The 24,890-nt window shown below is 42.6% G+C and overlaps 1 long non-coding RNA gene across 3 annotated transcripts in view; it reads left to right on the top strand.

Moving 5' to 3' along the window:
* LOC119565379 overlaps positions 1 to 24,890 on the top strand; it is a 99,255-nt gene that overhangs the window by 71,298 nt on the left and 3,067 nt on the right. For 2 of the 3 annotated variants that reach the window (XR_006288915.1, XR_005223979.1), the window contains 2 exons: positions 17,977 to 18,023; positions 24,000 to 24,035. This is a non-coding gene — a long non-coding RNA (uncharacterized LOC119565379). Of the gene's footprint in view, positions 1 to 17,976; positions 18,024 to 19,803; positions 24,036 to 24,890 lie in introns of those variants that run through there. The other variant, XR_006288914.1, reaches the window with a different exon arrangement.

The raw sequence follows: 24,890 nt of genomic DNA, 5'->3' as shown, positions 1-24,890 counted from the left end.
CCAGGCTACGGTGTGAAAGTTCTGTTTGTTTCTCCTTGATGAAACCCCCCGCCCCTTGGTTCACTCTACTTCCCTGTAAGCTAACCACCCTCCCCTCCTCCCTTTGATCACCGCTTGCAGAGGCAATAAAGTCATTGTTGCTTCACATTCATGCATTCTTCATTCATTCATCACACAAACAGGGGGATGACTACCAAGGTAGCCCAGGAGGGGTGGTGGAGGAGGGAAGGAAAATGCCACACAGCACTTTAAAAGTTTACAACTTTAAAATTTATTGAATGACAGCCTTCTTTTTTTTGGGCAATCCTCTGTGGTGGAGTGGCTGGTTGGCCGGAGGCCCCCCCACCGCGTTCTTGGGCGTCTGGGTGTGGAGGCTATGGAACTTGGGGAGGAGGGCGGTTGGTTACACAGGGGCTGTAGTGGCAGTCTGTTCTCCAGCTGCCTTTGCTGCAGCTCAACCATACACTGGAGCATACTGGTTTGGTCCTCCAGCAGCCTCAGCATTGAATCCTGCCTCCTCTCATCACGCTGCCGCCACATTCGAGCTTCAGCCCTCTCTTCAGCCCTCCACTTACTCTCTTCAGCCCGCCACCTCTCCTCCCGGTCATTTTGTGCTTTCCTGCAGTCTGACATTATTTGCCTCCACGCATTCGTCTGTGCTCTGTCAGTGTGGGAGGACAGCATCAGCTCGGAGAACATTTCATCTCGAGTGCGTTTTTTTTTCTTTCTAATCTTCACTAGCCTCTGGGAAGGAGAAGATCCTGTGATCATTGAAACACATGCAGCTGGTGGAGAAAAAAAAAGGGACAGCGGTATTTAAAAAGACACATTTTATAAAACACTGGCTACACTCTTTCAGGGTAAACCTTGCTGTTAACATGACATACATAGCACATGTGCTTTCGTTACAAGGTCGCATTTTGCCTCCCCCCACCGCGTGGCTACCCCCTCAACCCTCCCCCCTCCCTGTGGCTAACAGCGGGGAACATTTCTGTTCAGCCGCAGGCAAACAGCCCAGCAGGAATGGGCTCCTCTGAGTGTCCCCTGAAGAAAAGCACCCTATTTCAACCAGGTGACCATGGATTATATCTCACTCTCCTGAGGATAACACAGAGAGATAAAGAACGGATGTTGCTTGAACGCCAGCAAACATACACTGCAATGCTTTGTTGTACAATGATTCCCGAGTACGTGTTACTGGCCTGGAGTGGTAAAGTGTCCTACCATGAAGGACGCAATAAGTCTGCCCTCCCCAGAAACCTTTTGCAAAGGCTTTGGGAGTATATCCAGGAGAGCCGCGAATGCCAGGGCAAAGTAATCCTTTCACCTGCTTGCTTTTACACCATGTATAGTATTTTAAAAGGTACACTCACCGGAGGTCCCTTCTCCGCCTGCTGGGTCCAGGAGGCAGCCTTGGGTGGGTTCGGGGGGTACTGGCTCCAGGTCCAGGGTGAGAAACAGTTCCTGGCTGTCGGGAAAACCGGTTTCTCCGCTTGCTTGCTGTGAGCTATCTACAACCTCCTCCTCATCATCATCTTCTTCGTCCCCAAAACCTGCTTCCGTATTGCCTCCATCTCCATTGAAGGAGTCAAACAACACGGCTGGGGTAGTGGTGGCTGAACCCCCTAAAATGGCATGCAGCTCATCATAGAAGCGGCATGTTTGGGGCTCTGACCCGGAGCGGCCGTTCGCCTCTCTGGTTTTCTGGTAGGCTTGCCTCAGCTCCTTCAGTTTCACGCGGCACTGCTTCGGGTCCCTGTTATGGCCTCTGTCCTTCATGCCCTGGGAGATTTTGACAAAGGTTTTGGCATTTCGAAAACTGGAACGGAGTTCTGATAGCACGGATTCCTCTCCCCATACAGCGATCAGATCCCGTACCTCCCGTTCGGTCCATGCTGGAGCTCTTTTGCAATTCTGAGACTCCATCATGGTCACCTCTGCTGATGAGCTCTGCATGGTCACCTGCAGCTTGCCACGCTGGCCAAACAGGAAATGAGATTCAAAAGTTCGCGGTTCTTTTCCTGTCTACCTGGCCAGTGCATCTGAGTTGAGAGTGCTGTCCAGAGCGGTCAAAATGGAGCACTCTGGGATAGCTCCCGGAGGCCAATACCGTCGAATTATGTCCACAGTACCCCAAATTCGACCCGGCAAGGCCGATTTAAGCGCTAATCCACTTGTCAGGGGTGGAGTAAGGAAATCGATTTTAAGAGCCCTTTAAGTCGAAATAAATGGCTTCATCGTGTGGACAGGTACGGGTTTACATCGATTTAATGCTGCTAAATTCGACCTAAAGTCCTAGTGTAGACCAGGGCTGAGTTATACCAGTGTAAATTCAGAATAACTTTGTTGAAGTCAGGGGAGTGAGTATGGTCCAGTGTACAGAGCACTTTCTTGGGAGTCCAGGAGACCTGCATTCCGTTCACTGACCTGCTGTGTATCCTGAGGAAAGTCACTTCATTTCTCTGTGCCTCGGTTTCCCCTTTTGTATCTGAGCCCTATGGCTGAAACGTGTTATACAAGAATTATTATTATTATTATTAGAATTTGTAACTGTAAACTCTTCAGAGTAATGATGATGCCTCCTATTGTGTTTGTACAGCACCTCACATCTTTCAGGAGCTACAGACGTGTAAATAAAAATGACATAAAAGGACTACACAAAAGAACAGTAAAGTTGCAAAGTCCAACACTCAAAAGTGAGGAAATGCCAGAATTAAGGTTGCCTGTGACATTCTTAATTCTTACACACACTATTTTTTCCACAGGATCCTTGCCACATTCAGTGAATGCATTCAATATTCTCTGTATCTCTCTCATGCAGTGTGTGGCCCCAGGCCTTATTGAATGCATACCAACCAAACCCTGCACTGAAGACAGAATTATGAATTTCCTCCTAGGTGTTTCTGTGGGGATTCACAAATATACATGAAGTTATATTCACAACTCTTGTGAGATGAGGCGCTATTATGATTCCCATCTTACAGCTGGAGAACTAAGGCACAGAGAGATTAAGGCCAAAACTGTCAAAAGTTTCCATTAACTTTGCATGCCCAGTTTGAGATAAATCAGACCTAATTTTTCAGAGTACTTAGCATTTTTACAGTACTTTGTATGCTCAAAGCACAGTTCCCATTGACTTTTGTTGGAGTTGTGAGTATTCAGCACTTCTGCAAATCTGGTGCTGTGTGTCACTTTCTGGGCACCCAGAAAATGAGGAACACACAATTAGTGGCCACGTTTGTACATTTTGGGAAGTGAATTAAGATTGGATGGGCAACCTTAATTCTGGCATTTCCTAACTTCTGACTTTTCAATCTTACTGTTCTTTTAATGTAGGGTTGTTGCATCATTTTGCTTTGCAATGTAATTTCCTAATTCAAAAAAAACCCAACACCCGCAAACAAAACAGAAATTCCATCATGTGGAACAATACTGATCCCACCTTGGGTCATCAGCATGGTTCGGACCTTAGATCCACAGCATGGACCTCTACCATTTGAGTTCACAGAGTAAAGGGTAGCAGTAGTAGGTTGGTATCCTATGTGGACCAGACCTTAGAACAGTGGTTCTCAAACTTTTGTATTGGTGACCCCTTTCAGACAGCAAGCCTCTGAGTGTGACCCCCCCCCTTATAAATTAAAAACACTTTTTTAATATATTTAGCACTACTATAAATGCTGGAGACAAAGTGGGGTTTGGGGTGGAGGCTGACAGCTCGCAACCCCCCATGTAATAACCTTGTGACCCCCTGAGGGGTCCCGACCCCCAGTTTGAGAACCACTGCCTTAGAAGGAGATGAGACACACACTTTGCCGGCAGGTTTCACAGCTATTTGCTGACAGCAGGGGAATGGTGAGACTCAAGCCTCTTGGGTTCAGTTCTAGATTTTGGAGGGCAGTGGTTATAAATCCTTCTGCCCCTGTGCCCTCAGTCTGTCTCCACCTGCCTTCTAGTCCTATTCCCTCCCCCCACTTCTGCTTCCCTTCCCTTCTGCTCCTGTTGGCTCCTGCACCTATCCAATCCCCAACTCCATGCCCTTGGTTCCTGTCCCACTCCTCCTCTGTTCCTAACCAATCGCCTTCTCCCAGATCCTGCCCCCCACTCTCTGTGTATTTTTCAAACCCACACCCCCACTCTTCTGAAACCCCCACCCCGTCTGCTCCTATCCAGTCCTAGCACCACTCCAGCTCCTATTTCCCTCCCACTCTGTACTTATATTACACCCCCATTCCTGGCTTTTGTCCCCCTCCCCCATCCACATCCCCCATCCCTTTGCCCTCCTCTGCTTCTATACCTCCCCTCTGCTGCCCCCCACCCTCTGTCTGAAATGAATGGGACTACTCACAGAATAAAGCACTTCACAACTACAAGTGGGAAAATCCCCTAATGAATTAAGCTTCACAATACTCATGTTAAGTAAGTAAAGATTATCTCCATTTTACAGATGAGTAAACTGAGACACAGAGTCATTAAGTGAGTTGCTCAAGGTTAGGCAATCAGACTGTGGCAGAGTTAGAAACAGAATCCACATCTCCTGACACCAGTCCTGTATTTTATCCATCAAGCCAGCTGATTCATTAACTTTATTCTCCCCAGATACTTTTACACCCAACCCTAACAGTAACTCTGACAAAAGAAAACATCAAGATCTGTGTAGAGCTGCTGGGTGGGTAGAGGGAGGTGAGAAGCTTATTTGCATCAGTTCCTTGCTCTGAGCTACGGTTGTGTGGGAAATGGTTTTCCTGTCCCGTGAAAATTTTCAAGATTTCAAAAAAATGGTCCCATCCCAAATTGGAATGAAAAGTTAAAAATCTCAAAAACTTTTAATAACCAAAAATTCAAAATAATTTTAGTTTGGGTCAGTTGAAATAGTTCATTTTCATCCTTTTGAAACATTTAGCTTTGATTTTGATCATTTTTAATTTTTTTTACTATAGTTAACTAAATTTCTAAACAAAGTTGTTTTGAACCACAAACTGGAATTTTTCATCTACAAAATGTTGAAATATTTTGTTTCGAAAAATTTGAAACTTTTTTCATTTTTTTAAGTCAAGAAATTAATCAAAACTGCCCCTTTTCTGCCAAAAGGGTTTGTTCTGAGGAATCTTCATTTTCCGATGAAAAAATGTTCAGTTAAAAAATTCCCAGTCAGCTCTGCCCTGAGCATCTTCATAGCTCCCAAGCACATAACAAGAGTGGATACCTTCCACCCCTCATATGCACCATACAGGACCAGTGACACCATCTGGACCAGTTTATACAGTCTTCTAGGGCAAATGATCCTGATCTAGCCATTATATATCTTTGAAAAGTAGGAGACTGCATAAATTGCTCACTCTGGAGATGAAAATTAGCTCTTTATTTATTACTTTTTAACATCAAAAGACAAGAAACTCTTTAACCACAGCTGTTGAGACAAGTAGGCACAAAAAGCTGCTATGTCACCCACTTTGCTTATTGCAACCACTTTTCCTAACACTTGATCAGAACAGCATTTTATTGCTTCTTTCTGCGCTTTTCAGCAGTACAGGAATATTTCCTATGAGGGCAACTCATCCACTTCAAACTTGTAAAGAGGCAAGCCCAAATCTCTCAGAAGATCAATGAGAGTCAGTGAGAAATCAGGTTTCAGAATAGCAGCTGTGTTACTCTGTATTCGTAAAAAGAACAGGAGGACTTGTGGCACCTTAGAGACTAACACATTTATTTGAGCATAAGCTTTCGTGAGCTACAGCTCACTTCATCAGATGCATTCAATGGAAAATACAGTGGGGAGATTTATATACATAGAGAACATGAAACAATGGGTGTTAGCATACACACTGTATCAGCAAATGTCTAGTGACAGAAAGAGGGAGGCTATGCAAACTATGCAAGCACCAAGTCAGCAGGGACGTTCAGTGCGATCTTGAGAGAGAGACTTGTAGGGCTGAATTTTCAATAAGACATTCCTGAAACACACACCACAACCAAAACTAACATTTGGTGTGTGCATCTAATTAATTGCCTGCACGTGTGCCCATAACACATTATTAAATTATTACCTCTTAAGATTTATGATTGTGGTGTGGCAGGGTGACTAAAAGAGTCCTCTCAGGGATTTCATTTAACATTCTTGTTCTAATCAGGCATCTAGAGTGGACAACAATATGAAGAAATACTGGTTTAAAACTGTTTCAGCCCCAAAAGAGAGGAGGGGAAAAAAAAAAAACACCAGAAAGTCACATTGCACCACCTACTAGTACAATTACAGGTTAAAAAGTAGATTTACTCAAGATGGGTGAAACTCATGGGTATTGGTTCCCAAGGGTTTCTACAAGGCTTTCTGATGCATTCAGTTTTCAGGGGGTTGTCTAAAACCTGAAATTTATTTCAAATCTTGTCAAATCATCAAGAGACTCAGGCTCCTTCTCACCCTTTTCCTGTCAATTCTTTTCTTCGGTGGAGGCAGAGAGTGGTGTAGGGGCAATCTCTTTCCTTTTATTTTAGCATCTTTAGGGAAAGTTGATTCATTCATCCCTCAACCTTACCAAAAAAGAAAGAGCCAGATTTTTTAAAGTATTTAAGCTCCTAGTGGGATTTTCAAAAGCATCTAGGTGCCTATTATCCATTGAAATCAATGAGTTTTAGGCTCCTAAATGCCTTTGAACATCCCTTTAGGTGCCTAAATCCCTTCAAAAATCTGTCCCTAAAGAACTTGGTAATTCCTAGAGGAAAGGATTGAACAGCGTATCTGATGGCATAAATGGATGCCCCTGGGCGACAGCTTACTCTGCAATTCATCTTGCTGTATGCTCTTCTGCAACCCAACCTCCACCCCCTATATTTAGCCTAAGTTTGGTTACAGAAGATGAAGATTTGAGAAATACTTTTGTGATGGAAGAGTAGTCATAAAAAAACAAAACAAAGCCAATTTTGGGCATCACTTGACTGTGCTTCCTGTGGGCACAGCACTTCTCAGTGCACCAAAACGGCTACATACAGGAAGGAGAGTATAGCATGCATGTTTCACCATGCGTGTTGGATCTCACCAAAACCTGCAGAAAGTCTCTTCACAGGCAGTACATGAGAGGAGCCACGATGGAGCATGATCAGGCAGGGCATAGGGAACAACATAAAAAAATAGGAATATAAGAACGGCCACAATGGCCCATCTTGCCCGGTATCCTGTTTTCTGACAGTGTCCAATGCCAGATGCTTTAGAGGGAATGAACAGAACAGGCAATCATCGAGTGATCTATCCACTGTTATCCATTCCCAACTTCTGGCAGTCTGAGGCTCGGGACAATTCCTCAGATTTGTCACCTAAAAAGAATGGCTGAAGTGTGGGAATCTCCCAATGCAAAGAACTCATTTAGCTTCTCCACGATGGCCTTATCTTCCTTGAGTGCTTCTTGAGCACCTCAATCGTCCAGTGGCCCCACTGACTGCCAGCCTTCCTGCTTCTGATGTACTTAAAGATGTTTTGCTGAGATGTTGAGTCTTTTGTTAGTTGCTCTTCAAATTCTTTTTTTGGCCTACCTAATTATACTTTTACCCTGGACTTGCCAGAGTTTATGCTCCTTTCTATTTTCCTCAGTAGGATTTCACTTCCAGTTTTTCAAGGATGCCTTTTTGCCTCTTAACTGCTTCTTTTACTTTGTTGTTTAGCCATGGTGGCACCTTTTTTGGTCCTCTTAATATGTTTTTTAATTTGAGTTATACATTTAATTTGAACCCCTATTATAGTGTTTTTAAAAAGCTTGCGGGCATTTCACTTTTGTGAGTGTACCTTTAAATTTCCATTTAACTACCTTCCTCATTTTTGTGTAGTCCCTTCTGAAGTTAAATGCTACAGTGGTTGGCTTCTTTGGTATTTTCCCCCTCATAAGTATGTTAAATTTAATTATATTATGGTCAATATTACCAAGCAGTTCAGCCGTATACACCTCTTGGACCAGATCTTGTGCTCTATTTAGGACTAATTCAACAATTGCTTCACCCCTTGCGGGTTCCAGTACTAGCTGCTCAAGAAGCAGTCATTTATGGTGTCTAGAAACTTTCTCTCTGCATCCTGTCCTGAGATGACATGTATCCAGTCAATGTGAGGATAATTGAAATCCCCACTTATTGTTGAATTTTCTATTGTTATAGCCTCTCTGTTCTTTTGGATCCTTTCACAAACACTAATCACATCCTGGTCAGGTGGTTGTTAGTATATTCCTACTGCTATATTCTTATTATTCAAGCATGGAATTTCTATCCATAGAGATCCAATGGTATAGATTGATTCATTTAACATATTTACTAGATTTGACTCTATGCTTTCTTTCACATATAGCGTCACTCCCGCATCAGCATGACCTACTCTGTCATTCCTATATATTTTGTATCCAGTGATTGCCATTGTTCTAACAAGTTTCTGTGATGACTATTATATCAGTATCCTCATTTAATACCAGGCACTCAAGTTTACCCATCTTAGTTTTTAGATTTCTAGCATTTGTATACAAGCACTTACAAAAATTGTCACTTTTCAGCTGTCTGCCATTATGTCATGTAATTGAATGGGACTCTTTTTTCATTTGACTGTTTCTCTTCAGCTCCTACCTGTGTTTTACCAAATTCTATCCTCTCCTCCTTACTAGGATTTAGAGAATCCCCATTAATCAATCCTCCCCTAAAAGATGTCTCTGTCAAAACTGTGCGCTCCTCCACACCTGTCAGCTTTCCTGCAGCTCTTAGTTTAAAAACTCATCTACAACCTTTTAATTGTACAAGCCAGCAATCTGGTTCCATCCTTAGCTGCAATGAGTATATTCAGTGATGAGCTGCCCAAATCTTAACAACCGGTTCCCTCCTCACCCCACAAGGAGGTCGTGGCCCGCACCCGCCCCCCTGGACCCCTGCCCCATCCACCCCCCTCCTCTGTCCCCTGACTGCCCCCAGAACCGGGCAGGGGGGTCTCGTGGGCCACCGTAATCGGTGCCCACCGCGCCCCGCCCCTAAGAACCAGAGGGACCTGCTGGGGGGAGGTGGGGAGTCCTGGTGGTGCTTACCTGGGGCGGCTCCCGGGAAGCATCCGGCAGGTCCCTCTGGCTCCTAGGGGCTGGGTAGCGAAGCTGGGGGGGAACAGAGGGAGCAGCTGCTCCCCCCCAATCACATCAAAAGTGGTGCCTTAGGTGCCGACTCCGTGGGTGCTCCGGGGCTGGAGCACCCATGGGGAAAATTTGGTGGGAGCGGTTCCGCTGTGCGCACACACCCCGCCCCGGGTTACCTGCTGTGGTGAGGGCAGGGTGTGTGCCCCCGCCTCATGCCCCCCACCCCAGCTCACCTCCGCTCCGCCTCCCTGGGCCTGAGCGCAAAGCTGCCGCTTGCTTCTCAGCCCTCCCAGGCTTCCCGCGCAAACAGCTGATTTGCGGGAAGCGGGGGGGAGGGAGAAGCAGAGTGGGGCGGAGCGTAACTCAGGGATGGAAGCAGAGCGGAGGTGAGCTGGGGCCGGCCGTGGCACGGGGCGGGGAGCTGCAAGTGTGTGCTCTGCACCCACCAAATTTTCCCCGTGGGTGCTCCAGCCCCAGAGCACCCACAGAGTCGGCACCTAAATGGCCGGTTGTTAAATTTAGAAGCCCTTTTAGAACCGGTTGTCCCTTGTGGACAACCCTTGTGGGACAACCGGTTCTAAAAGGGCTTCTAAATTTAACAACTGGTTCCAGAGAACCGGTGCGAACTGGCTCCAGCTCACCACTGAGTATATTCCCATGTGTTTTATGCCCCTAGAAAAATGTACTTGGGAGAGTGTACAGAGGGCTGCTATTTGCTAGAAGGAGGACCCGCAAGCCACAGATTCTAAGGCCAGAAGGGACTATTGTGATCATCTAGTCTGACCTCGTCGTGTATAACACAGGCCATAGAACTTCCCCAAAATAATTTCTAGAGCAGATTTTTTTACAAAAACATCCCGTCCTGATTTTAAAAGTCAGTAATGAAGAATCCACTACGACCCTTGGTAAATTGTTCCAATGGTTAATTACTCTCACAATTTCCAGTCTGAATTTGTTTAGCTTCAAATTCCAGCCATTGACTGCTGGATTGAAGAGCCCTTTGTAAAATATTTGTTCCCCATGTAGGTACTTATAGACTATAATCAAGTCACCCCTTCAACTTCTCTTTGCTGTTCAAAATAGATTGAGTTTCTTGAGTCTATCACAGGGGTGGGCAAACTTTTTGGCTTAAGGTCCACATCTGGGTATGGAAATTGTATGGGGGGCCATGAACACTCATGAAACTGGGGGTTGGGGTGCGGGTGTGTGTGTGTGAGGGCTCCGGCTGGGGCTGTGGGCTCTGGGATCGGGATGAGGGGTTGGGGTGCAGGAGGGTGCTCCGGGCTGGGACCAAGGGATTCAGAGGGCAGGAGGGGGATCAGCACTGGGACAGGGGGTTGGGGCACAGTAGGGGGTCAGGGATGTAGGCTCTGGGTGGCGCTTACCTCAAGCAGCTCCCGGAAGCAGCAGCATGTCCCCCTTCCATCTCCTACATGGAGGTGCAGCCAGGCGGCTCTGCACGCTGCCCTATCCGGAGGCGCCACCCCTGCAGCTTCCATTGGCCATGGTTCCCGGCCAATGAGAGCTGCAGGGGTGGCACTTCGGGCAGGGGCAGCATGCGGAGCCCCCTAGCTGCCCCTACATGTAGGAGCTGGAGGGGGGACATGCTGCTGCTTCCGGGAGCCACACGGACCCACGGCACAAGCGGAGCAGGGCAAGCCTCTAACCCCACTTCCTGACTGGAGCACCACAGCAGGGAAAGCTCCAGATCCTGCTCCCTGGCGGGAGCTTGAGCACCAGATTAAAACATCTGAAGGGCCGGATGCGGCCCCCAGGCCATAGTTTGCCCACCCTGGTCTATCACTATAAGGCATGTTTTCTAATCTTTCATCATTCTCATGGCTCATCTCTGAACCCTTTCCAATTTATCAACATCCATCTTAAATTGTGGGCAACAGAACTGGACACAGTATTCCATTAGCAGTCACACCAGTGCCAAATACATAGATAAAATAATGTCTCTACTCCTACGCAAGAATCCCGTTTATTCATTCCAGGATGGCATTCGCCCTTTTGGCCACAGCATCATACTAAGAGCTCATGTTCAGCTGATTATCCACCATGACCCCAATACTTATTTCAAAGCCACTGCTTCCCAGGATAGAGTCCCCCATCCTGCAAGTCTGACCTACATTCTTTGTTCCCATATGTATACATTTACATTTAGCTATATTAAAAGGCATATTCTTTGACTGCACCCACTTTACCAACCAATCTAGACCACTTTGAATCAGTGACCTGTCCTCGTCATTATTTACTACTCCCCCAATTTTTGTGTCATCTGCAAACTTTACCAGTGATGATTTTATGTTTTCTTCCGGGTCACTGATAAAGATGTTAAATAGCATAGGACCAAGAACTGCTCCCTGCAGGATGCCATTGGAAATAGACCTGCTCAGTGACGTTCCCCGATTTACAGTTATATTTTGAGACCTACCAGTTAGCTCGATTTTTATCCATTTATTGTGTGCCATGTTAATTTTATACCATTCTAGTTTTTTAATCAAAATATCACGTGGTACCAAGTCAAACGCCTTAGAGAAGTCTATTACATCAACATTATTATCTTTATCAATCATCAAAAAAGACATCAAGTTCGTTTGACAGAATCTATTTTCCCTGAACCCATGTTGATTTTGCATTAATTACATTACTCTCCTTTAATTCCTTATTAATCAAGTACAGTATCAGTCACTCCATTATCTTGCCTGGAATCCATGTCAGGATGACAGGCCTATAATTACCCAGCTCATCCCATTTTAAAAATTGGTGTAATACCAACTTTCTTCCAGTCTTCTGGAATTTCCCCAGTGCTCCAAGACTTATTGAGAATCAACATTAATGATCAGCATGCTCCTCAGCCAGCTCTTTTAAACATCTTGGATGCAAGTCATCTGGACTGCTGTTAATAAAAAATGTCCAACTGTAGTAACTTCTGTTTAACATACTCTTGACTAGAGATACTAGTGGAATGGAAAGTTTTCTTATCATCACCATATGATGACACTGCATCATCTCTTTTTTCCCCAAAATATCTTTGGGAGCAGTGACTCTAAAAAAGATATGGTGGTAGTGGTGGATAATCAGCTGAACATGAGCTTCCAGTGTGATTGAACATTTCTGCTTTTTCTGCATTATTATTAATAATTCTACCATTTCCATCTAGTAATGGACCAATGCCATTGTCATGAAAAAGTCCTTCTTGCTGTCCTTAACTCTGTTGGCCATAGATTTCTTCCTTTGTCTCTGGACTTACCTTATCAATTTTCTACAGTTCTTAACTTCTGATTTATATTCGTTACTATCAACTTCCCCTTTCTTTCATTTGTTTTATATTATTTTTTACAGTAGCTTCACCTCCCCTGTAAAGCAAGTCAGTTTTTAACCAGGACAGCCTTCTTCCTCAGTTGTGGGACTATGGCTTTTTGGGCATCTAGTAAGGTGTTGTTAAATGACTCCGAATTATCATTCATATTTTTCTGATTAAATTCTTCCTCCCAAATGATATGGCTCATAATCGTTTCAGGTTTGTGAAACTGGGCCTATTAAAGCACCAAGTATACATATTACTAGTTCGGACTTTACTACACTTGCACGTTCTAAGTGTGATCAAGTCATGATCACTTGTACTAAACTAATTAACTTTTAGTTCTGTTATCACTTCCTCTTTATCTAGTAGGACCAGGTCTAATATAGAATTCCCCTGTGTTGGCTGCCACACTTTTTGAGTTAGGAAATAACACTGTATGTTGGGGACATTCATACATTGGGTGTGAATCAAGACCTTAGAATCATTTCCTGTAATTGCTGTACTCTATGTAGTTTTGTATTTAATGAGACTGATGCATCAGTCACTGGATGTGACTGTGGCGTTTTGTGTACTTCCATCAGCTGCATTATTAGTTCCATTTTATGTAGTTATTACAATGATTTACATGTAACAAAAACACTTTGGAAAATATCAAACATTACACACTATTGTCCCATAATCAGGCCCTTAAAAAGTGACTTTTCTTCCAAGGGTACTTTAGTTTTATTGGATGAAAACCCCATAAGGCAGATCCTCAGCCGGTGTAAAATTGGCATTTCTCCATTGGACAGTTGAGGATCTGATCCCTATATCTATTCACCTTGCACTTGATTTTCATCACATTTTGGCCACCCTTGCTAATTACTGAAGATGTTCATGTCCAGAGAAGGTCTTGCTTTGTTCCAGTCCCTCTCTTCTCCCTAATTTATCCTCAGCAGTTAAAACAGATCAAAATCAGAGAAGGAGCTCACCATTGTTGCTATCTGTCATCACGGGGCTTATGTCATGTTGAGAGGCTGCATTGCACTTTGCATAGGCACCAACTTCCCCTCTTTGCTGTGGGTGCTCAACTCCCCCACCCCGCAGCGCTACCCCCACTCCACCTCTTCTATGAGGCCTGACCCCAGCCCCACCTCTTCCCGCCCCTTCCCCGTCCCCATTCCAACCCCTTCCCAAAGTCTCTGCCCCCTCCCTGCCCCTATTCCAACCCCTTCCCCAAATCCCCGCCCTGGTCCCTCCTCTTCCCCGCCTCCTCTCCTGAGAGCACCACGTTTCCACTCCTCCCCACCCCCGGAGCATGTTAACGCTGACAAACAGCTGTTTGGTGGCAGCCGGGAGGGAAACGCTGGGAGGCAGGCGGAGGAGCGGAGACGCAGCACACTTGAGGAGGGGGGAGCTTGGCTGCCAGTGAGTGCTCCAGCCCTGGAGCACTCACAGAGTCGGCACCTATGGCACTTTGTATGAATGGGAACAAGAGAAGAAAAGTCTTCGAAAGGAGTTCATGTTCCCAAGCAGGCCCACAGCCAGCCAAGGAGAAGGATATGAGTGTGTGTTCTGTGCATGGATTGTGCAAGTGTACATCCTTGTAGCTCCCCAGCTGCATTTATTTAAATGCTGTCATTGGCCTGAACAGACAATCTGCACTGGCATCAAAATAAATAAGAAGGAAGAAGAGTAAAAAAATCTTTGCTCAGAAAACATCGTCTACAATGTAGGGTATTCACTGAGTATTTCAAAAAGAAATAAAGGTAGGCAAGTGTGACCTAGTGGATAAGCATTGGATAAGGATACAGGAGACCTGGATTCTATTTCCAGATCTACAAGTGAAATGTTGGGCAAGTCACTGCTCTTTTCTGTACCTCAGTTTCCCAATCTGTAAAATGGGGATAATGTAAAGCGCTTTGAGATCTACTGATGAAAAGTATTGCATAAGAGCTAGGTGGCATTATTATTTTCTATTCTTCCACTGCCTTCCCCCTTGAGGTGAAAGACAGACAGCTCCATCTTCCCTTCTTTCCTTGATCACAGGAGAGGAGGAGGTGTGAAGCAGAGATTCCTGCAGAAGATAAGAAGATTGGCATTGTATTTAAATATTGATATAATGCATTGCTCTAAAAGTGAAATCCCGACTAGTTATTCACATTCTAGTCTGTAGTACTTCCAGATTAAACTTTAGTTGCTTCTATGGTAGACATGATTGATTACAGTTTTCAACTTGATTAACTTTCAGGAATGCACAGAAGGAGAAATGCTGAGGAAACGGAATGAAGGGAAATGGAAAATGTACCGTGCATCAGGTTTCTTCTTTTAAGACAGCTGCAGTGCAGACAGAATAACAGAATTCTAAGTGTTAGCGTCTTCCTGTTGTGCCTAGGCATTTGCAGCACAGATGGGAGAACAAGGCTTATAGTCTCCCCTCAAAACACATGCCACTACTCTCATGCGTAGACAAGGACATATAAATGGTCTGGGTAATATCTTTTGGCCAACCACCTAAATAATTATGAATTCAGTATGTATGTGTTTGGGGTTGATCCATTGGAGGGAAGTCTGTGGGTATCCTTCTGCAGGAAATTCTAACGGCTGTTTGGTGCAGTCTGGATCATTTCAAAGGCAAAAACTTTGCTCTGCAGGAACCAGCTATTGCCTTTGTGTATACAACTCCAAAGTAATTCTTAAAAAGGATAGTTTCTGTAAGTGTGCATGTGTATATACAGTGATATGTACACAGACATAATTGGTTTTATATTTTAATGTAACTTTTAGAATTATACTTTTTTTCCGTACATGGTGTTCTTTCCCTTACCTTTCCTCAGTCTTTCTTCTATTCCCCGGCAATTTTCCTCTTCCCTGTTTCTCATCTCCCCTTCCTTCCTCATGCTGTCTCACTATTTTTCCCTTCTGATTTGTTCTCTGTCCTTCCCTTTTATTTTTCTGCCCTCAGCCCCTTAGAAAGAATGTTTTATCTCTTCTCATGTGCTTTCTCCCTCTCCCCAAACATATCATCTTGCCCCATATCCACTCCTCTTTCACATGCCTATATGTTTGCTCAGCACCACCTCAATTCACTAGCTCTCTTCCCAGTCACACACCACTCCAATCCACTCTTTTCCCCTAACCACACTTGGTGAACTGCCCCCAACCAAGACACCCCCCTTTCCAATCCAGTCTGTTTTCTCCCTTCCTGGAAAATGCATTTGGTATGCGTCATCTCCCCGCACCACCAAATGCGTTCTGTGTATCTCCCTATGCCCTGCTCCCAGCAAAATCCATCCCATGTATGTCTCTTATTTCTTCACTCATTGTCCTTATAATATCTTTTGTGGTTGAGCTGAGGGAGGAGTGCTGGGAGAAATCTGATTCCCAGATGTCTCTGGGGAACAGGAAGGCTATAGGGAGCACAGTCTTCTTCTCCAGGCCAGGGAGACAAGAGGCAAAGTTGTTCACAGTCTCTCAGAGAGAGCAAGCACAGGCAAGACAGCTTCTGTCCAGGAACAGAAGGAGTGAGTGACTGCCGGATGCTCTTCCCACTTTCCCTCTCCCCACATTGGGGTGGGGGTGGGGGTGCAGGAGAGAGTGAGTGGTTTCAGGGCTCTTACTCTATTTCTCACTAGGAGGAGATTGGATGGAGGGAAGGTTAGCAGCTCACAGTGAGAGGGAGCTCTGCCTGCTCTAATATGAGAGCAGACCGAGCCAGTGGAGAACAGCTCACAGGACCCATTCTGTACCAGTTCATTGACCAGAGTGGGCCTGTACAGTTGGGAGAACTCTCAGAAATTGAAACACAACACTGTGAATTAGTTGCAGTTAGAGGACTGCTGGCTGACGTTTTTTATAATTAAAATATTCTTGATGAAAAAATGGCTTTTGAACCAAACTGAAAATGTTCAATGAATTTTCATTTTGGTTGAAATTTTTCTTTTATTTTCATGAAAAGCCATACACTGAAAATTTTTCATTAAAAACTCTGAGTTTGTATAAAAAATTTCAAAAAAATTACCAAAATTGAATATTTTAAAACCAAAGCCATTTTTCAAAAGTAATTTTTTGTTGAAAATTCAGCAAAAAATTAGTGGAAAATTGTAAACAATACTTTTTTTTTTTCAAAATCTCCCATGAAAAATAATTGGCATTTTTTTGACCAGCTCTGCTCCAGGCTGGGACAGTAGTTCTTCTTCCAACAGGTGCTTCGCCTGTCCACATACCACCAGGAAAGCTGGAACCTCCCATAATTCCTCAGTCGGATGCCAGCTACTCCTGCTATACCCTGTTCACTAAACAAAGAGAAGAAGGGAGTAGTTTGGGAACAGGGCTTCAGAAAGCCAGGGAAGTCCCCGATCCTCTAATCCCTGCTTGTCCTGCACTGAAATCATGAGGCTGTATTTTAGACATGACCACTCCTTTCCCTGACACTAGATTGTGTGTCCCAGAGAAATCTCCTTCTATTCCTTAGGAAGGGAAAAAGTATTTTCCTGATTTAGAGTGGTCTTAAAATACTTCTCCCATTTGGAACAAGTTCACCAATTCCATTGTTATTCCTCATTTTAAATATGAGGAATATTTTTCTTACTAGTATAATCTTTCCAAATGCAATGAACCTTTCAAGTGTGTTTACCGTATTTGCAATTGCAATTTTAATTAATCTCTGGGAATTTTAGCTGTACACCATATTTCTACTTGCACTGTGGGTCTATCCCATTCCTTGGCTACTATTTTGTCCAACAAAAGATATTAGCTGATTTTGAAAACATATTTATGTATTTGTTTACATATTTCTATGCATTTGTAGGGAGCTCTTCATCATAATGACAAATATATAATAGTAACACATCAAATATATATTAACATATCAAATAGGAATGATAAATAAGCCATTTTGTGCATCTTTACTTTATTTATCTATATAGGGCCATATTTTTAAAAACAGCCTTAGTTTTTGTGCCTGCAATTAATCACAGGCACAGTTTGGGTCACTTAGACATCTATATACTTGGCTGTGTCTGCAAATACTTTTTTGAGTGCCAGACTGTGCCCCCAACTTGAGGAGTAAAAATTAAGAGCCAATTAAGGCTGGGCTGAAGAGCTGGCCCCATCTGATGTATGCACGTTTGTGACCCCTTTTTTAGTTATGAAATTAAAATCAGATTAAATGTTATGGGATTGTTCCCTTTGCCTGGGCAGGAACCAAGTTCAACTCCTCATGCAGCCCCAATGACATCAACGCAGCTGCACGGGGGTCAGTCCTCGGAAGAATTTATGTCAGACAGAGGGTGCCCAACATTTTCATGTGCTAGATAGAAGTTGAACTATTCTGACGTCTGTAGTGTAATAAATAATATTTTCACACAAGCAAAAACTATTTTGAGCTTTAAAAAAAATTGCAAAAGGAAGCCTGATGCTTTTAAACCAATCTGTCTTTCCCGACTGGAGGACTTACGTGACCACAAAACTAAACATAAATCATTTAGACCTGAATAACAGAGCAGTGGTGTCAGCCTAAGTGGAACTAATTTGATTTATTCCATGGGAAGCTAAGCAGATGACTTCTGCTCAGTTTACACAAATAAAGGTTGTGCTCCATTACAGGTTTTGCTCCTCTGCATGATGGATATCAAGTCGGATGTGGCTAAGTGGTAAGAAAAACACTTTGGAAGTGTTTATTTTTGTTTGCTGCTTTGTAACTGAATAACAGAGATCAAAAAGATGTTTGTATCTGTTGAACTTGTGTCTGTTCTGTCAAAATCTTTAACTGGGATTTTAAAAAAAATGCTTTCGTGAATTTTGTGCTGATAAAAGGTGCAGAAAAGAATGAATGAACAGTACAGTAGCAATGCCGGCTCCTCCAGACTGCCAAAAGGAGTGCCAGCTGCAGCAGTTGTTTTGTGACGTGAACATGATGGCGAAAATTTTCAAAACTGAGTGGCTGAAGTTAGGCTCCCAAGTCCATATTTAGGTCCTTAAATAAGTGGTCTGATTTTCAGAAGTGCTGAGCACTAAGAATCTAAAGTTCAATAGAAGCTGTTGGATGCTAAGGACTGAAAAATAGGGGGTACTTATTTAGGGGGACCTAAAGATGGACATAAGAACCTAACTTTAGGCATCTATTTATTTTAAATCTTGGGGTGGGATCTTCAGAAACACCTAAATGGCTTAGGGACTGATGTTCCTAAGTCACTTTTAGGTGCTGGATAAAATCCCCTCCCTGACCTTTGCCATAAAGAATTGAAATGAGAGCAACCCATGTTCAGCATATTGAACAAGCAAACTCAGATGGAAGCAATTGTTATTCACTACCAGCCCGAATCACATTCACACCAATGACTTAATGTTGAAAAAAGAAAAGGAGTACTTGTGGCACCTTAGAGACTAACAAACTTATTTGAGCATAAACTTTCGTGAGCTTATTCGTGAGTCACGGCTGCTACTCTGAAACCTTTCATCAATGTTGAAAGGTTCCATAATAAATTACCAGTTCCCCAAGCCATTCAGTTCCCACCACTTGTTATTTGTAAGCATGGTGATAGAGTCTGAAGTACCCCCTATTTTCTACAAAGTGGTTGGGAAGTGAATAGTATGGAACTAATCTGCATAGGGTAGTTCTCCTGAATTAGGAGGAGGCGCTCCCAGAGTGGCATGGATGTAGATTCCAGGGGATGTCCTTTTGGAGCAGCCAAAGGAGCTGGGGCAGGTGTGAAGCAAGAGGTTCTGTAGCTATGGAAAATCTACTCTCCACCTCACTTCAGGGGAACCACATATGAGGCTGTCGGCACTGGGCTCAAGTAACCTCCAAAGAACAGCCCTTAGTCATTCCACAACCTAGAGGTAAGAATTCTTCCCACCTGCCTTCCTTTGCATCTGCGCATGAAATGAAAAACAAGCAGAGAAAACAGCTTCTTGGGATTATTCTTAATGATTTATATTTTCCTCCCGGACAGTAAAATTAATACCATTGTAACCCCTCACCACACCAAACTATGTGGGTGTGATCCAAAGCCCATGAAAGATAATGATTTCAGTGGACTTTTGATTGGGCCCCATATCACTAGAATCATAAATATTGTTTTACATTCTTATTCTGAGGGAGCTGTTTTGCCAGAAACATCTGCTGAGGCTGCCTTTATTTGCGACCTGCTATCTTTAGGCTGACAGTGTGTGGTTTTCTGCTGTTTTTTGAGAACACTACCCAGAATGTTAGTTTTGTTTTTACTAATTATCTTGGGTGATCACATAATGCTTTTCTTGGTTAGCAATTGGCATTTTGTCAATGACAGGAGATAAAGTCTTTGTAGGAAAGCATACGTGATCGTTTTATCAGATAAAAGAAAAGGAAGACTTGTGGCACCTTAGAGACTAACAAATTTATTTGCGCATAAGCTTTCGTGAGCTACAGCTCACTTCATCGGATGCTGCACGAAAACTTATGCTCAAATAAATTTGTTAGTCTCTAAGGTGCCACAAGTCCTCCTTTTCTTTTTGCGGATACAGACTAACACGGCTGCTCCTCTGAAACCTTTTATCAGATAAGCAGCAGATGTGGAAAGATGGCATCGCTTCCTAAGTGGGGAGGCAGAGAAAATGACCATCCTGACTTTTTGTGCATTTTGTTCTCCTTGACCTAATTTTTCTACTATTCTGTGCTTTTGAAATCCTTAGATGTAGGCATAGAAGCTTGTCACATGAACTGAGTCTAAATGGACCTGTGGCATAATTAATATAGTAATTAGAAAACTAGTTAAAAGAACCTTTTCCCAGGTAACATATATTGTGTGTTGCTAACTAGCTGTGCATTTCTAATTTGCCCTTTGTCCTATTATCTAGGCTCTAATGTAGATAGCATCGTATCTTCCACATGTATTTACATTTTGTAGGAATATATTATAGTTCAAAATATATGAAAGCCCTTAAGTACTTTGTGGATCGGGACCAGAACACTTATCACCTAGAAAGACTGACCATTGTGTGAGTAAACCAAAACACGTGAGTCGTTTTTTATGTTGAGGGAAAAAATATTTTCCACAAAATTCACTCAATAGATTGTTCTCCCTTTCCTGTTAAAGGATGGACGGAGACCAAGCATGTAAAGTTTCAATGTAAAAGGATAATTTTTCAGAAAGTCTGAGCAACTGAAAACGGGTCCTTACTGGAAGTGGGTTTGCAACTTAAAGTACAGTGTTTGCTAGCAGATGGATTTGGGTGGTGTCTTGATGTGTGAAATCAACTCAAACCACAAGTTACATTTAACTATATGTTTCTTATCTCTTCCGTGTTTCCAAGCTTGTAATGCAAAGCAAAAAATGGTCATACATTATTTGGCAGAAACTGGACTGTTTGTAGTTTATAACAATATTTGCTTCTAAAAGTAATGTTAGTAAATGATGGTAAGATGAACTGTTGTTTTTTAGCAATACAAAAAAAAAGATCTAACACAATATTAGATATTTTTCTTTGATCAATCATTGTGCCAACTTTGTTGGTGGATGCAGGGATGGAAAGAGCTAATTCATAAAGACACAAAGTAATAAATTATGCTCTCAATTATACTACTGTAAATGTGGACTAAAACCTTTGGCTTCATGGTACTACCTCAGATTTACACCAGTGTTATAGAGCAGAACTTGCCCTCAAAAAAGTGATGAAGTATACTCCTTTGTACTGTACATATGCTTAAGACTGTTTTATGAAGGTGCCTTCTTAATTGCATCCCCAATATTTACAATATTCCTCATCTGAGCATGAAAAAGTGTGATTCTATGCCCTTGTCATTTTCCTCTTAGATCAAGTAACATCATGGCTCCCCAATGTTCCTTCTTCCCTCCCAACTTTCACTGTTTTTTTTTCTCTTTTATTCATCTCCCTGTTATCTTGGCAAGTCCAATGGCTGACATTCCCTTGATACGTTCATTCTGAGTAGCTTGCCGTGTAGTACATTGACTGTTGATTGTCATTTCACAGGTTTCATTTATCAGCTATTTGTTTGAAAGGAATTAACCAATAATCCATATTTGTTACAAAGTAATAAAATAAGTGCAGATTTTAGAAGGTTTATTATTGTATCAGGTATTTCTCATAAAGTGCAATTTAGTTAGGAATTTTTCTCATCAAAGCAGGAAATGTCTTTGACTTTTTCATACTTAGTAAAAAATTTTTAAAATGCTCTTGACAATTCTTGGAAACTTTTTATCGGAGGGGGAGCAAATTTGTTTAGAACCAATTCTTTTTCTTTTTTTTCTTTTCAGGCATTATCTATTTTTTTTCTTTTTATTACAGGGGTCATTTGCATTGATAAAGTTCATTTGGATCTGCTGGTTATTCTCCATCTGAAGTCACAGTCTTCTATTTGTGACTTCACAATTAGTTGTGGTGGAGTTGATGACTGAGACACGGCAGAAATACAAGCAGATGAATGTTAAGAAACTAAATTCCAAACTTGTGAGAGAGTGGGGATTTCCTTAAATCCCAGTGCATTCTGGGGCATGAGTTCAAGAGCCAGCCAAGGGTTTTAAGGCCAACCAAGTGGTATTAATAGCAGAGGAAGCACAAGCCCTTTCCACTTATACTGTTGCAGAAAGGGGTAAAGTCAAGCAGAACACCAATTCTTCAGAAGATGCTTGATAATGAAGATTTGGACTCAGCAGGCCTACTTTGCTGGCTCACTGACTAAACAGAATGGGTGAGACAGACCAATCAGATATCAAAGAGCCAAGAGTAAGCCTGCTAACCACTGCCTGAAGACCCTAAAGAGGAAAGGCTGATAGGAGCGATTGAATCTGCTCCACCAGAAGACAAGTGACCAGAGGGAGGGAAGGAAAATCTGAATGAGTCATCAGTTTTGTAACAAATACAATCTTGTCAAATGAACTTTAGCTTTGAGTATTCAGATTCCCATAAACCCTAAAGTTAAATTGGAGGTCATGAAACCAGGCAACTCATACAATATAAGATTGTCCAAAACTCACTATGAACCAATACATCTGGTGTTCACACAGCCCAAGAACACACTCTTAATTGCAAGAATAGCCATTCCAAGCTGTAACTGGATCCCCAGGGTACAGCCTGGAACTGGGGTACCGCTGTGCCCTCTTAACTCTGCAGCCTGGGCTCTCTCTCTCAATGCTTTGCTAATGACAAGCACCAAACCCCTCTGGGTGCTATTATAATTCCGTACAACAGCATGTGGAGCCCCACACCCAGCTAGATTGAATGAGCCACTCATGAATCACACAGAGAAAGACACTAGTCAGTTCCACCCAACTCCACACCCTTATACCCCAAGAGCTGTACCATCTTGCCCTGGTCAGAAGCCTGATCAGTGTAAGTTCCTTACCCAGTCTGCCCCTCCCTCGATGTGGAGAGGATACACACTAGCCTTTGTGACCTGAGCTAAGATTTCCCAAGCACTTCAACCAAAACACACTGTTTTAAGTAAAATATAAAACAGATTTATTAACTACAAAAAGATAGATTTTAAGTTATTAGAAGTGGGAGGCAAAGGTAAGCACGCAGTCTAAATCTTAAACCATATTAGACTAGGCAGTATTTGAATCAAGCAGTTTTCTCACCCCATTGGATGCTGCAGGTCGGTTATAGTCCTTAATACACAGGCTTCTCCTTTAAGCCTAAAACCAGTCTCCTCAGTTCAAGTTTTTCTCTTCCCAGTGTTCTTGTTGTTCCAGAGTAGGTGGGGGAGGAGAAAGGTCAAAGCATGATACCACTGTCTCAGATATTATATCCTCAGTCCACGTGCCTGGAAAACACTAGCCCAGACATGTCCTGGTGGGCTTTGCTGAGTCACAGAGTTGAGCAATCCCTCATTGTGTGATGCTTGTGCAGCCCTCTTACCATATTCTAAACCCCTTGTTTACAACTCCCCTGCTGATTAATGGTCGCTTAACACCCTACTCCACCTAGCAGCAGAGACTCTCAAACTTACAACATATTTCAGTAACAACCATACAGCAAAACCCCATAACTTCATACACAATAATGATATACATATTTGGATAGAACAATGGGTTTCAGCAGTTCATGACCTTTCACATGATATCTTACATGGCATGTTTTGTATGAAATATATCATAATTATATGACAGGAGTGAGTATGGGGATTCCAGGGTGCTGTTTTGAGGTACAGCATGTCACACAAGCACATTGCTATTCTTAGCTCTTATGAAACTACAATGTATTATTACTACATTACTACATTATTACTACATATTCCATAATGATAACCATACATTATTTATTTACTTATTGTGTATCATAAAATATTACAGTAGACCCACAGACTTTCATACCAATGGTAACACTTATCACTTTCTATTTATTGTTCAATCGCTTTCCTGTGAGTAAGGAGAAAATGACTCACTCTTAGATTCACCAAGCAGGGCTAAAGTAAAGAAATGGTTGCAACCAGGCTTAGCACAAGTAAAATATATAACTAATACCACATTAGAAAACATCTCCAACAATAATGACCATTTTGTAATGTCTTGGCATGATCACACGGAATCATAGAGTAGTGGTCATGTGGTTTTCTTTATTTTCCATTTGTACTCATTGAGTTCTTATTCTGATCAACTTTTTTTCCCCTTTTTCTTTTACTTTATTAGAAGCAGAAGGCAATACCCCTGGCTCCTGTACCACTGGTAAGCCTGGTTCATTTGTCCTTTGCATTACTTTTTTGATATTTGAATGTTTCTTGCCTGTATGAAGACATCCAGAGGGACATCAAAAGTTTAAATGCATGCAACCAATGAATGAAAATTAGCAAAATTCTGTTCTCATTTACACCAGTTTAAATCTGAAATTGACTCAAGGTGCCTTATACACCTACAGCCCTATTGACAGCAGAGTAGTGGCAAAATAGGGAATAAAACTCAGGTCTCCTAAGTCCCATTTTAGTGCTCTATCTACCAGACTATACTGCCTCAAGGTTTGGGAATTGTTTTTAATATAGCATGTTCTTAAGTGCTTTGCCAGATCATGGCTTTATTTAGGATCCTATATAGGTACCTAACTGTAGGCACCCAAACTTGAAAAAAAAATGCATTCACTTTTTTTTATTTTAACTATTTAAAACTTGAATTGTAGAACCTCAGGGCTGGGGAGGGTACCAGAAGCCTTTTTCCCCTCCCTCTCTCTTGTGTCCCTGACCCACCACAATCTCTGACACTGTGACAAAGGGGGAATCCCAGGAGTCAGTGGTGATGTTTTCAGGAAGTTATAAGTGTTTGCAAACAGTTTGTCAAAACTGTTATGAAAATTTTACTATAGCATTTGCTACCAAGTAATCTCTATAATAATAAGTATTTTTGTCCAACCTTCCATCAGAGGATTTCAAGGCAATTAATAAATTGATTAGCTATTACACAGCATTCATTGGCCAGATTTTGCTCTCCGTTACACTGGCTTTACATCACTATTATTGGTATCAGAAACTGGCCCAATATCTTCAAAGTGATGTACACTCATTAATTAATCCAGTAGAAATCAGCACTCTA

Source organism: Chelonia mydas, chromosome 2 (genome assembly GCF_015237465.2).
Source record: "Chelonia mydas isolate rCheMyd1 chromosome 2, rCheMyd1.pri.v2, whole genome shotgun sequence".
Taxonomy (NCBI): Eukaryota; Metazoa; Chordata; order Testudines; family Cheloniidae; genus Chelonia; species Chelonia mydas.
The sequence above is the reverse complement of the archived record's forward strand: the minus strand, read 5'-3'. Positions and strand labels throughout refer to the sequence as shown.